This window comes from Centruroides vittatus, unplaced genomic scaffold, assembly GCF_030686945.1.
Source record: "Centruroides vittatus isolate TY-2023 unplaced genomic scaffold, ASM3068694v2 contig_874, whole genome shotgun sequence".
Lineage (NCBI taxonomy): Eukaryota > Metazoa > Arthropoda > Arachnida > Scorpiones > Buthidae > Centruroides > Centruroides vittatus.
In genome coordinates this window covers 132,313-146,613 of record NW_027122566.1, presented here as the reverse complement: position 1 = coordinate 146,613, position 14,301 = coordinate 132,313, and the positions used below count along the sequence as shown (strand labels likewise).

General features: G+C 27.9%; 1 long non-coding RNA gene across 1 annotated transcript; it reads left to right on the top strand.

Annotated features, from left to right (window-relative positions):
* The first annotated feature begins 1,348 nt into the window (after positions 1–1,348).
* On the top strand, positions 1,349–11,201 carry LOC136982939 (uncharacterized). The gene is made up of 4 exons (XR_010881948.1): positions 1,349–1,360; positions 3,045–3,099; positions 5,881–5,927; positions 10,953–11,201. It is a non-coding gene; the product is annotated as an uncharacterized lncRNA (long non-coding RNA).
* Positions 11,202–14,301: the final 3,100 nt, after the last annotated feature.

The window sequence follows — 14,301 nt, the reverse complement described above, 5'->3', positions numbered from 1 at the left end:
TAAGAAATATTAACTATTTCAACAAGATTGATTGATCACTATTTCTTGATCATTTTAGTGGTTATTCTTAATTTTACAAACTTTATTATTATATATTTTTTTTCCACCGAGGTACAACAAAGAGGACTTAAACTTTTAAGATGGCTGGATCGTATTCTGAGTAGTATGGTTTAGTAGAAAGAATAGCTTTGGGATGAGATGTGTTTTTGAAAGTTAATTCCTTGGAACATGAATTGTGGAGAAAAAAGAATGGATCTTGGAGAAAAGAATCTTGTGTTTTTGAAACGCAGGTTTTTAAAGGAATTCACTTCTCAATTCTGCATTCTGATTGGATGATGATCTCCCTCATCACTTTCCAATTGGTCTTCCCTTGTCTCCAGTTGACAGTTTGAAACCTTTTGGGGGGCAGGAGAGTGTATCATTGACACTCAACCCGATACTGATCATATAAAATTCCTTCAACTTTGAAATTCTCCCTTGTAATTTAAGCCTTTGGTTTACCTTTTTGACAAAAGAAAATTTTAATTATCTTTGTGAGACACTGTCATCTTATTTTATATAGATGAGAGTTTAACTGTCCCATCAGATATTCGTTAACATTTAAACACTAAATTCCAAATTCCTTCCAGGACCTCACATTATTAAAAATACTTAATAATTATTATGAATATTTTTAAATATAATAATGGTACATATTACATTTATTTTTTTAAATATAACAACAATAATAAATTACCTTATTGAATCATCAACTTTCAAGAGTAACAGTTCTATATGAAAAAAAAAACTACCATCAAGAAGAAATCAAAATATTAAGTTTTAGAAATTTTTTATATCATTGTTTCAGTTACATAAATAATATAATTCTTTAAAATTGACTAATATAAAATTTCAATTTTTAAATTTTGACAATTATTAGAGTTATCAAAATTTAAAATTTCAACTTTAGTTCAATAGCTGAAGTTAAGAAATCAAATATTCTGAAAACATATCTAAAACTTAAATATTTTGGTTCCTTAATAATGGTTTGATATTTATGTCATATATTTTACTGGATACCAATGTATACGAATTCTTAGTTTAACGCTGTTATTTTTAATTACCTCTATTTCAAATGTAATATTTTAAATTGTTTTTAATTCTTAATAATATATTTGATTTTTCTAAATACCTTAATTTTTTCTTGTTAGTCATACATTGATACAACAAACATAGAAGAATGTTCTGCTCTGAAAGCTTTGCAGTTATCTGAAAGACTCTGCCAGAAACTAGAAAATCAAGCTTCAACAAGTATAGGAAGTAATTGTCAGCTTCCAAATAATAAATGTTGTCAGAGAAACAAAATTGGATCAGAATCTAGGTATTATTTATATATAATTGTATGAACTACCGTATTTTACGGACTATAAGATGCACTTTTTTCTTCGAAAAATTGCTTCCAAAATTCAGGTGCGTCTTATAGTCCGTAGCGTCTTATAGGTATTTTCTTTTTAAAAATTGTTTAAAAATTAAGGTGCTTCTTATAGTCCGTAAAATACGATATATCTCATTCAATGAAAGATGAACCTTATATATATTGAATAGTAATCTTCTGATGATTGTAATGGTCAGGCCATCCAATAGGAGGCCAAGATTGTTTTCTTCATCCAGTTATTGTTTAGAAAAGTTTCATGCTTTATCTTACTACTGCTCTCTAACTTGAAAATAATTAAATAATAACTTGAATTTTATACGATATTACTTTAATTTAATAATACAGATTTCTACACTATAGAATTCAAAAAAGAAGCAAATAAAGCAATACTGTTAATTATTAACTGTTAAATTTGTTGTGCTTTGAAAAAAAAAATCATAGATTTTTCTCAAAACACAACAAATTTCAAAAACATAGATTATTATAATAGTTTAGATTAGTGACAGTGCAGTATATTATACAAGGTGTTCAAAAAAGAGTTGAGCACTTACATGGTCGATAGTTCAAACCATACTGAATAAAAAAAACCTTAGAAACGGTTGCATTTTCAACTTATTTTTGCTGAGTTATAAACAGTTTTGTGTGTTAGTATCACAACTGACTTTTTGGCTTCTATATGCTGCATGTGACATGAAAAGAGAGGATAATCTTAACAAATCTTTACCTTGATATTTGCAGGTGTTCCACATGTCCTTCTTTTTATTTAATTGTACTCTTGCATCTTCTCATAGACTCACAAACTCTCTCAAAAATAGGTTTTTATCAGATTATTTAACTCAGAAACAGTTGAGTTTTTAATGTTTACTAAGTCATTTTTCTCAGTATGATGTGTACTGTCTACTATGCAAGTGCTGAATTTTTTTTTAAACATTCTGTACAGTTCAGACAGAATGATTGAGAAAAGTTTGAAGATTGTTACAGTCATTAAACTGAAATAGTTAATATTTCTTATTGATATTTTCAATAAGAAATATTAACTATTTCAACAAAGTTGATTGATCAATATTTCTTGATTATTTTAGTGGTTATTCTTAATTTTACAAACTTTATTATTATATATATTTTTTCCATTTATTTATTTATATAAAAATGTAACTAATACATAAGTCAACACCTTATCCAGAACCTGTTACTGGTGTGTGAATAATACAATTTATCACTAATGTTTTCAAACTGTTAAATAGTTCTTCCTCAGGTGAAATATGCTGAATAACCAACCATACAATTATAACAAGCATTGCAAAGCCCAATAAGTATAAGTCTATTTGGTGATGTTTCTGTAGCTAATATATTCAGACGAATAAAAAATTTAATGCATCGAATGACTTCAGATATAAAAAGAATTCTAAAAGATAAAAATAATAAAAATATATGAGTTATTTGAATAATACGTTAATATTTTCAAAAATTTAAAAAAAAATGTTATAATTATATTAGTCTTGATTGTTTATGTTTTAAATAATAAATATTTTGGGTTAATAATTACTAAACATTCAAACTGTTAAATATATATATTAGTGTTTATTATTTAAAATTTTATTTTAAAATTAGATATGTAATTTATTTTCAGAACAGAATCCTTTCAATATTTATGTTACAGTTGTCAAATTGTTGTTAAAGATATGGTAAGTTTAATTTATCTATAATAATTTTAAAAATTTGGTAACTGTGCAAGATCAATTGACTGCATTAGCTTTTTGTGTTTTCAGACGCTCTTGTTTATAAAAGTGATTTTTGAAAACATCATATAAAAGTTTTTCTTGTGTACTTTATTTGATTCTTTCAAATCCAGTTATTAAAAACTAAGGCCCAGAAGTTCATGCAAATGCATATTTTTTCCAAATATCTTTATATCTTTAGGGAGTGTGTAAAAATAAGTTTTTGTGGTTTTTCAAAGTTTTGGGCCATGTTATTTGAATGTATTTTGGCACATTGCTGTAGCATCAAAAATATTTGATGCTACAGCAATGTTGTATGCATATTTAGCTCATTATTTGCTTAATTAAGCAAACAATGAGCTAAGTGAGATGAAATAATTTAAATGTTATGTTTTTGTTATCTTTTCTTTGTTTTTATTTTTACTGTTGAACATAAAAATGCTTTAATTTTGTATCAGTTTGCACTATTTCTTTTGGTTCATATACTTTTTTTTTGTTCATCCATAGAGATGTTTGGATAAACAAAACTTTACTGATCCAAAATGTAAATGAATTATATGGAAATGCTGACACAACCATAAATTTTTTTTGATGTTGACCTATGTACAAATAAGGGTCATGAAAGTGACTGCAGATGTGAAAAAAAGTTTGACAGAAGGGTTGACCATACTAATTGCTATTAAAACAGAGTAGTAATTTAAGAAACTAAACATTACAACAAATTGAAGCAATACAGTGTCAAACTAATGGAAATAGAAAACATGATGTAGTTTGAGAATGTGGGAGAGTTCCCATGTTCTGATGATGACAAAATATTTAGTGTGTATAGTGTATATGAGGACATGAATGAATACTCTTCAGACTTTCAAACCTTAAATAGCCAGTGTATTGAGTAAGGTGATGGTTTCAACAAAAGCTAGTAAATTAATTCATATGTCAGTGTATTTAGAAAATCTATATTTTCAACTGATAGAAAGATACTCTTCCGTAAAATATATGATAAGATATTGGATAAAAATTGGATCAGATAAGCTGTTTCAAGTCAAGCAATATTTAAAAACAATTTTCACATAGAAAATGAGCAAAGGAAAGATAAAGCCTGTTAATGAGCAGCAATAAACAGATACTTTGAGTGTTTCAATCTAATATGGATCTATACTCAGCATTCTTGTCAGCAGTAAAAAATTAAATAAACATGTTATCAGAGGATTTTTAAAGAAATGTTCAAAAGAACATCCAAACAAATATACAAACCTTCATTAAGAAAATCATATCTACTAAAAAGTTACCATGACACCTGATAAAATTCATTACAAGGTAAAAAGCAAAACAAATATATAGGTTAGTATCAATGAAACATTGAGTAGTGTAGATCATGTAGCTGTAAGCATGATAATAAGAACTTTGGATATGAATGGATACGGAAAAACATACTTACTTATGATGGAAGAAAGTTTTGGAAGTTGTCAATCACATGATAATTGCAAAATTACTTAATCATTCACTGAGTGTGTTGTGGCCAAATGGTATAGTTTATAATGCTATTTTATTGTTCATTACTGATGCTGTACCTTACGTGAAAAAGGCTGGTCAAGGACTTAAAGTGCTGTGTTCTAAAATGATATACGTTACATGCCTTATGCATGCAATGCATTGAATAGCTGAGAAAGTAAAGGGAAATACAGCAATATGGATAAACTAATTTCATGTATGAAAAAATATTTCTAAAAGCACTTTGTAGAGTAGGATTGTTCAAGAATTTATCAGTGTATCTTCCACTCCCTCTGCAATCAGTTGTTACTCTATGGTGCTCCCTACTAAATGCTGTTAAAAATTATGCCAATAATTTCCAAACAGTTAAAAAAAGTAGTTATGGAGCTTGATGGCAAGGAAACTGCTGCTATATGTACAACACAGACATTATTCCAGAAGAATATGTAATCAGTTTGTGTAGATTCAAGCCAATTTTCATTTACTTTATGATGTGATTTTGCAGCTTGAAAAACAGCATACTTGTTGTGTGTATGTTTTGTAAATAGTTGAGAAGGTAAAACAGAGTTTTACCTTTAGTGACTAGTAAAGTTGCTTTTGTACATGCTATTTCCAAACTGTATTATGTATTGGAGAAAAATGAAAGATATACTATTTTGAAGTTTATTGCAGACTGATTAAGAGAAAAAGAAAATGTTTCTCTAGAAACCCTGGAAGAACTATTAGTCTAAGAAGTTCTGTGTTTAAAATATGCTTCCATTACCTCTTGTGATGCTGAGCATTCTTTCTCTGGGTACAAATCTGTACTAGCAATCAATAGAAAAAGTTTTGCTGTTGAAAACTTTCAGTACTATTTAGTTGTGCATTGCAATATAAAAGTTAAGTAAATGTAATCTTAAAATCTAAGCAAAATTTTAGTTTTCCTATTATTTGCACACTTCTTACTTCATTTATTTTAACAACATGATTGATTATTAAATATTATTTAGGAAAAAGTACATTAACACAGTTTGAAAAAATTTTAGCATATTTGCATGCATATTTACATTTTTTTTTTTTTTTTTTTTGCATAAACTTTTGGGACTTATTAAAACTGATTATTCTACAATTTCTTAATGAGAGAAAATAATGCTAATTTTACTTCATTAAATTAAATATTATTCAGAATTGAAGATTGATTTATTAAGTTTTTATTTATTTGTTTATAATTTCATTATTTTCTTGAATTATCTGATTTCAATATTATTTTTCTAATAGAACAATCAAAATCTACTTCCATCAGCAATCAAACAAAAATTATCAAGGTATGTTTCAACTTTATTATTTATTGCTGTAGTTATTGTTTATTACTCATAATTATTTAATAATTATAATGGTTTTAAGATATTGCATTTGGCTTAAAATATTATATTAAATAGTGTCCACTATCATTAATGAGTTGTGTTAAGAAACTAATAGTAACAATACAATAAAACATTCAATAATGCACAATTTGATAATAAGAGTACCAAACAGGATAACATAATTTTATAGATACTTTCTGTCTGTTCTGAATGGTTTTGAACTTGCTAATCTTTTAAAAATACAGAAACTGTATAACCAAAGGTAAATTTAATAATAGTATAGTAAATAAATGATGAATGATCTCATAAAATTGATGGTAAATTGCAATAGAAGCACTGCTCTACACAAGATTAGATTTAAAAGATTATTTATATACATATAATTAGATTATAGATCCAATCTTATTTGTGTAGATACATGTACATTTACTTATATAAGATCTCTACAGATCTTTGTCTACATAACATTTGATGTAGAAGCATTACTTGTAAATTCAATTTTATATAAATAGATATAAATTTGCCAAAATAAATACAGTAGAGCGTCATTTATCTGAAAGCCGATCAACCGAAACGTTGGTTAACTGAAAGCTTTCCAGTCAGACTGTGTCGTGCTGAATCGAATGTTTTTAATACTAGATTAACTTCTAAAGTATAATTTTTTTGTTTTTATATTTTTCAATATATTTATTTTGTTTGTACAAAATAAAGAAATAATTTTTAACGATACAATAGCCACAATTATTATTATAAAAATTTTCATTAGGCTTAAAATTGACAAAAATTCAACGCGAAGCGACACGCAACGGAGAAAAATTTCAACATGGGATAGGTTAATATATTTTTTTGTATATAATCGGTTATCTGAAAAATCAGTTATCCAAACAACCCCAGTCTCCAATTGATTCGGATAAATGACGCTCTACTGTATTGACAAGATTCACATGCCCATTTTATTAATATTATTATTCTTTTCATCATCTGTCTGAATAGTCTTGTCATCAGTTAATCCATTTGAGATTTACCAAAAATTTGTTATCATAATTTCTCTTGAAAAACTTTATCTTCTTTTAATGTCTATGTCATACTCATAAACAATCATATTTTTTTTTTATTTCCTTTCTTGAAATCATATAAAGTGTTGGATATAATACATTGAGAAAGATTTCTCTTTATAAATTTTTTTATGGAAAAAGAAATTTTTATTTAAAATTTTTAACAATAACAACAGTTAAATGAAAAAAATTGTCAATTTTATAAGTACAGTTGTCCCTTGATAATCCAACAGGTATGGGACCAAAGGGGTGTTGGATTACCAAAAGTGTCCAGATTACCGAAAGTGATTGCATATTTGGCATTGTTTTGCTAGCAGTAGCCTATAATATTCCTTAATATTATAATATTCCTATAATATTCAGCATTTTACTCATAACATGTATTATGAGTAAAATGCTACCTAGGTGAATATGGAAATGAAACACCCATTTCGGTTAACTAAAACATGTTTATTAAAAGAAATATGGAAGCCAATAAATGTATACATACAGTATGTATAGGCATAAATAATACAGTACATACAATAATTTATAAACATTATAACTAAATGCTACAATGTAGGTAGATTAATTATGTACATATGTAAACATGTACATACTGTGTTCACACTTTGAAAGTATAAATTTTTTTGTTTTTATATTTTTCAATATATTTATTTTGTTTGTACAAAATAATGCATGTCAGATTACAAAACATCGGACTATCAAGGGACAACTGTAATTTGTTTCTAGGATTATTTATTTTTATTTACATCTAACTAAAGAAGAGTATGCACTTCTAGCATTCATTTGAAAAAATATTTTTCTTTGTTTACTTAATTTTATATATTAGATGATTAAACCAGTTATTCCAACCTTTTTTTCCTCGCGAACCAAAAGAAAGGTCCAAAAAAATTTGACGAACCCCCTATGTAGTTGTTAATGACAGGTAAAAAAAAGCAATAAAATTTGATAGAATATATATTTTACATATTGCAGAATAATTGATTATATTAATCGTGAAACATTTAAATAAAACATTAATAAGACTAAAATGATGGCTATAAAAGTTGAAAACAAGATAAATTTAACAAACTGGTTCTTATGTTTTAATTTGGAAAAACTCTTAATGGGATATTTGTGGCTGTTTGATAGAACAAAGCAATTCAAAGTTAGGCTCAATATCTGACAATTTCAGTCTTAGATCAGGTTCTGCATTTAACCTGTTTCTGTATTTATCTTTCAGATAAGTATATGTTGAAAATCCTTTCTCGCATAGATATGTTGTGCAAAATGGTAATAGAACTTCAATGGCTTTTTTTGACAGAACAGGATATTCATTTTGTATACTGAGCCAGAAGTCAATTAAAGATTGATCTTTAAAAATTGCTTCTAGAGAACTGTCACAAGATAACTCTATGAGTTTTTCTTTTTCCAGTATATTTAGAGAGGTTTCTGAACTTACATTTCCTTGAAATGGATTACGTATCCAGTTGTTTGAGATGGATATATTGCATCTGTTGGGAAAATAGTCATCGAAAGTTAATCGAAGATAGTTCAGATGTTCACATATACTCCTTTTAATGTTTTCGTCAAGTTTAATTGAATTTTCTGATAAAAAAGTGCTGACAGAATCGAAACATCCATACTCATTCATCTGCAGGCATTGAATCCAAAAATTGATCTTTTTCAACATAGCCTCAATTCTATCATGTACACTGAAAATGGTGACACCCTCGCCTTGTAAAGACATATTTAATTCATTCAGTTTACAAAAAATGTCAGCTAAATACGCAAGCTTTTGCAGCCAAAGAACATCGGATATACAAGAAGACAAATGAAACGGATGATCAATAAAAAATGCTTGAACTTCAGACTTCAATTCAAACAAACGCGTCAAAACTTTACCACGGGAAAGCCATCTAACTTCTGTGTGAAGTAGTAAAGAAACGTGGAAACTTCCAAAATCCTCACAAAGCGTACGGAATAGACGGCAATTTGTAGCACGCGATTTTATAAAGTTCACAATTTTCACAGCATCACTTAAAGTAGTAGATAACTCTGCAGGAATACGCTTACATACTAAAGCTTGTCTATGAATACAACAATGAGTCCATTGAATTTTCTCGTTGATCTTCTTCACCCGTGCCACAAAACCAGAAAATTTTCCTGTCATTGATTTTGCACCATCTGTACACACACCCACACAATAAGACCAGCTTATTCCATTCTTTTCAAAATACCCATTGATCATATCGAAAATCGCTTCTCCAGTTGTGTAGGTTTTCAAAGGTTTTGCAAATAGTACATCTTCTTGAACAATATTCGTAAAAAGATATCTAACGTAGACAAGCAAGACTGCGGCATTTGTTACATCCGTCGATTCGTCAAGTTGAATTGCAAAATAATTCAATTTTATTCTTTTTAGAAGTTCGTTCTCCACATAATTAGCCAAGTCATTAATTCTACGCGACACCGTGTTGTTTGATAAGGGAACTAGCTCAATTTTCTTTGCTGCCTTTTCCCCAAGCATACATTTGGCGATATCTTTCGCACATGGTCCAATTAAATTTTCTGCTATTGTATGCGCTTGTCCAGATCTTGCAATTCTATAACTTACTCGAAATGATGCTTCAAGGGCCATTTTACTATCTTCGTTTGAAGTCAAGAAAGAAGAAAGGCTACACTTTTTGATATCTGCTAATTTTCTTTTGAAATATTCAAGAGGTTTATCTTTGTGTGTCGGATGTTTTGTTTCAATATGTCTACGAAGAAGTGATGGTTTTAAACTGCTGTTGGCAAGAACTTCGTTACATATAACACAAAGCGGTTTAGGTTCCGACTCATCCCCAGTAAAATGAAAACCCAATTGTAGATAGTCGCTGTCATATTTTCGCTTTTTCCCTTTTCTATCATCATTTCCTTTGTTTTTCGTCTGGTGAAACGGTACCTCACTACAGCTTTCAGTACTATCATCTCGATTATCATGTCTCGTTTCTAAACGACCCATTTTTAACCATCGATCCATAATAAAAATAAGCTATAATAATAATTAAATTAATAATTATTAAATCATTTACACGAGAACTTGACAGTCACAGTATCACTATCACTCAAGCTTTACAAGTGCTAAGCCTATGTATGAACGTCGGTTAATTGGCAAGCGCCCTCTGTCGGATTTGGCGCTTGCCCATACAACACTACTCTCCCAGTTCCGGTTGTGAACAAGTATCTAATTCTAAAATCTGTAGTAAACTGCCTTAATTTGATATTTATTTCCAATTGTACTGTAAAAAAAAAATATTACATAGAAGGGAAAACTGCTGCAATGATTTTAAATGTAAAGCAGAACATGATACTAATCACATTGATAAAATGTTTTAAATATAAATAAATGTTTGTAATAAAAAGAGAATAGTATTTAATTACTTGAATAAGAGGAATAAATTATAATGTATAAAACTGCTGATATAATTTGATATTGATGAAGTAATTTTGAAAAACAAATAAGGAAAAAGAAATGAAAATATTGAAATTTATTATAGATTTCTTAACAAACAGGCAGTGAACAATCTGTTTTACAGTGGGTGTGTTCTTTAATTTTTTATTTTTGTTTTGTTTTTTTTTTTTGCTTTGATTTTAATGGCGTTTTAAAAAATCCGCCTAATTTGTTTCTAGGATTATTTATTTTTATTTACATCTAACTAAAGAAGAGTATGCACTTCTAGCATTCATTTGAAAAAATATTTTTCTTTGTTTACTTAATTTTATATATTAGATGATTAAACAACAATTATATCTTGGAACCTTAAAATTTTTATCACATTATTTTCTAATAAATCTGAATGCTTTTCATGTAATATATTAATTAAATATTTTATATTATTATACAATTTAAATTTTGAATCATAAAATGGAATATAAATAATAATAATTGTTAATTATTTTTTAGATATCAAATGAAAGAGAAATTTAAAGAATATCTTTTAGATGATGATGATGATGATTGACATTGATTATAAAATCTATTATTGAGTTTGCACAGACCTTTTGACAGAAAAAATTAAATTGTAAGAAATATGAACTATTCGTTTAATTTTAAATCTGTTTTTATTTGTTGTTGTGTTTGTAAATATATTCTCAAAAAGAAAATTGAAAATAAAAGCATATATGTGAATTTATTTATTAAAATTATTAAAAATTGTTTATAGATTTCTTAAATTTTATAAAATTCAAACAGGACATATGAATTAGTCTATTAATTTGTTTTAGATTTTTAAACTTAGAATGGTGTATTAATAAACTTAGCATGTATATAACTAAAATATAACAAAATCATTCTATTCTTTGTGGTGTAGATAGAATTATGGTAACTTTTCTAATGAATCCTTTCAGTTGTAATACTTTACATAAAATATATGATTTGTCATAAACAATATGCATATATTTTTTGGATAGGATAAAAAGAAAATATAATGATATACATGACTGTAAAGTATGTGGAATATATTGTGATTAGTTGTCTCATTAACCAATAAGTCGTACTGAAAAATACAGCTAATGAAACAAACATTCCACTTGAACACGTTTGAATTTAGTATAAGTAAACTTGTATAAATCGTTAACATTTTAAAAAAATAGTCTTTAAATTATTTTGTGATTTACCAAATTCTTTATATTCTGTTTATTGTAAAAAATTGATGTAACTTAATGTTTCATTTTTTTCATTTAAATAATATTTGCATTTTTGGAAAAACTGAAATTCCTTCTGAAATGTTATATCAGATATGGAAAAAGCAGGTATTAGATAAGGAAATCAAATTATCATATTTAGAAAATTAAGTTATTTCTGTTCTAGAAAAAATAATACAGTGATACCTCGGTTTTTGTCGATAATCCGTCTGAAAACAATCGACGAAAACCAAGGCAATTATTTCCATATGAATCAATGTAAATCCAATTAATTTGTTCTAGACAGTCCAAAATACATATCATAACACATTTTATAGAGAATTAATGTAGCATTAAATACTAAAAGCAATAAGAAATTAATATAAAAAAAAACTAATCTAAAGGAAAGCAATGGAATTGCTTGGCTAGATGTGCTGAGTAATGTCTTGTCTTGTAGAAATTAGTTGGACATAGAAGTTAGCTTCTAACCTACATTGCCCCGTGGTAAAGTGTGATGTAATTGTCATGTAATGGTAGTTGTGTGCATTTATGATGGTCGTATCGCGGAGAATAATGCCTTCCGGAGGTCCATTTAAGGGTAACTGACCCCTATTCAGGCATTACAGACGTGGAGAAAACCCGGAAAATTCCACATGACCAGCCTGTCCTGGCAAAGCGTGAACCCACCACCAGCTCCCAGTGTTCAGGGAACAGAAACGTTGGCCATTGGTGGGCCATCGCAGGGTAATGCTCACAGAACAAGAAATAACGCCACACTGTACCGGAAAACACACGAGTTGCCCTTTGTTTTTGCAAAATTAGCACTTGGGCACGCCGATGAAATCCGAGGCAATCGACAAAAAACCAAAACCGCTGATAACCGAAGTCAACAAAAACCAAGGTATTACTGTAGTTTATACATTTTGAAAATTTGTTATCATTTCTTACATCATTGTCGTAAGTATATAATGACAATATAACAAATGAATATGTAACTGTAGAGTTGTTTTCCAAAGAGACGAAAGATAAAAATATAAAACTGTATTTTTGTAATAGTGGCTGAAGAGGGTCTAGTGAAGACCGAAATGCATCCCACGAAGAAAATCATTCTTTTTTTGATGAGATCTAGATTTTCTAATGCTCCAATACAGTTTGATAAGCCTTTTATCCTTGTATATCTCCATGAATGGGTAGTATGAGATAAGATAATTATTTAATAAAAATGGAAAGTTTCATCTACAGTTTATCAACGAAATGAAAGTTAATGTACTGTGACACATTTTTTTTATTTTTAAATATTCAATATTTATTATATTTATAAATAAATTATGTAATATGTAATAAGGTTTTTTTTAAGTAAATTTTAATTGAACTTAAAATTGTCCTAGGTAAAGTTTTCTTCTTTCATTAATTATTATTGCTTGTGAAATCTGCCAAAAAAGTTATTTATAATTATTCTGCTTATTTATTATAAGCATAATATAATCAAATACAAAATGATTTTTGTTTTTCCCACAACCTTATGATTGATTTAAAAATCTACGATTACATTTTAGTATAGTTATATTTTCATTCTATCTTTTGAATGTGCATAATTCCTGCTGCTGTCTATGGTTATGAAAAATTATAATTAATTGTTGAAATGTTTAATAAAGAATTTCTATATGCAAAAAACTCAGATAGTAAATAGTTTAGGTACTGTATATTGATGGCTTGATGGCCAAGATGATTAAGGAAGGCATCAGCCTGCTACCCTGCGAAACCCAGGATCAAATCTGTGCAAACTCCACTGGAATTTTTCTTGGATTATCTGTCCCAGTTACGTCAAGCTTTGTCTCTCACTACTTCATTGTGAATCTGGTTGAATCCACGATGGGTTTATGGAAATAAAAACAAAAAAGTACTGTGTGTTTATAGTCTCATAAATGAATTTACTGTGGCAAAAAGAAATATCAATATTCTAAGATCTGGTAAGTGACAGAACAGATATGAAACTTCATTTAATTAAAAGTTAAATAATAAGTATGAATTACTTAAATATTCTTAATAAATGTACTGTTAATATTTACATACAAAATATAATTTATTTTTTAAATTAATAATAATATAATAATAATTTAAAATTTTAACAAATAAAGATAAATACAATGAAAATACAAAATATTTGTTGATAAGCCATTATCACAAACTCTTTAATCACAAGAATTAAAATATAATTAGTTCTAGAATCTACCAAATGATTATATAATAAAGTTTTGATTCAGATTTAAATCCATAAACTTTTAAATATATTAATAAATATTTACAATTAAATCATCAGTCTAATGGTTGAATTGGCATTATATGTTTGTCCGAATTGTCTTAGTTCCTAAAATTTGGAAAGCATTCTTCCCTTAGTATAAGAATTAATAAAATGTTGAGATTTTTCTGATAGCCAGACAGCTGAACAGTTAAGGTAGTGGCCTCCAACTCTGGGGACCCAGAATGAAATCCGGATGGGTTGAAAAATTCCAGAAATTTTCAGGTGGTGGTTTGTATGGATATGTTGGGCTTCATCCCTCACCACCTGGCTGCCCCATTGTGGGCCTGGCTGAATCCATAATGGACTTCATAAAACGGTCCTCTTAGTA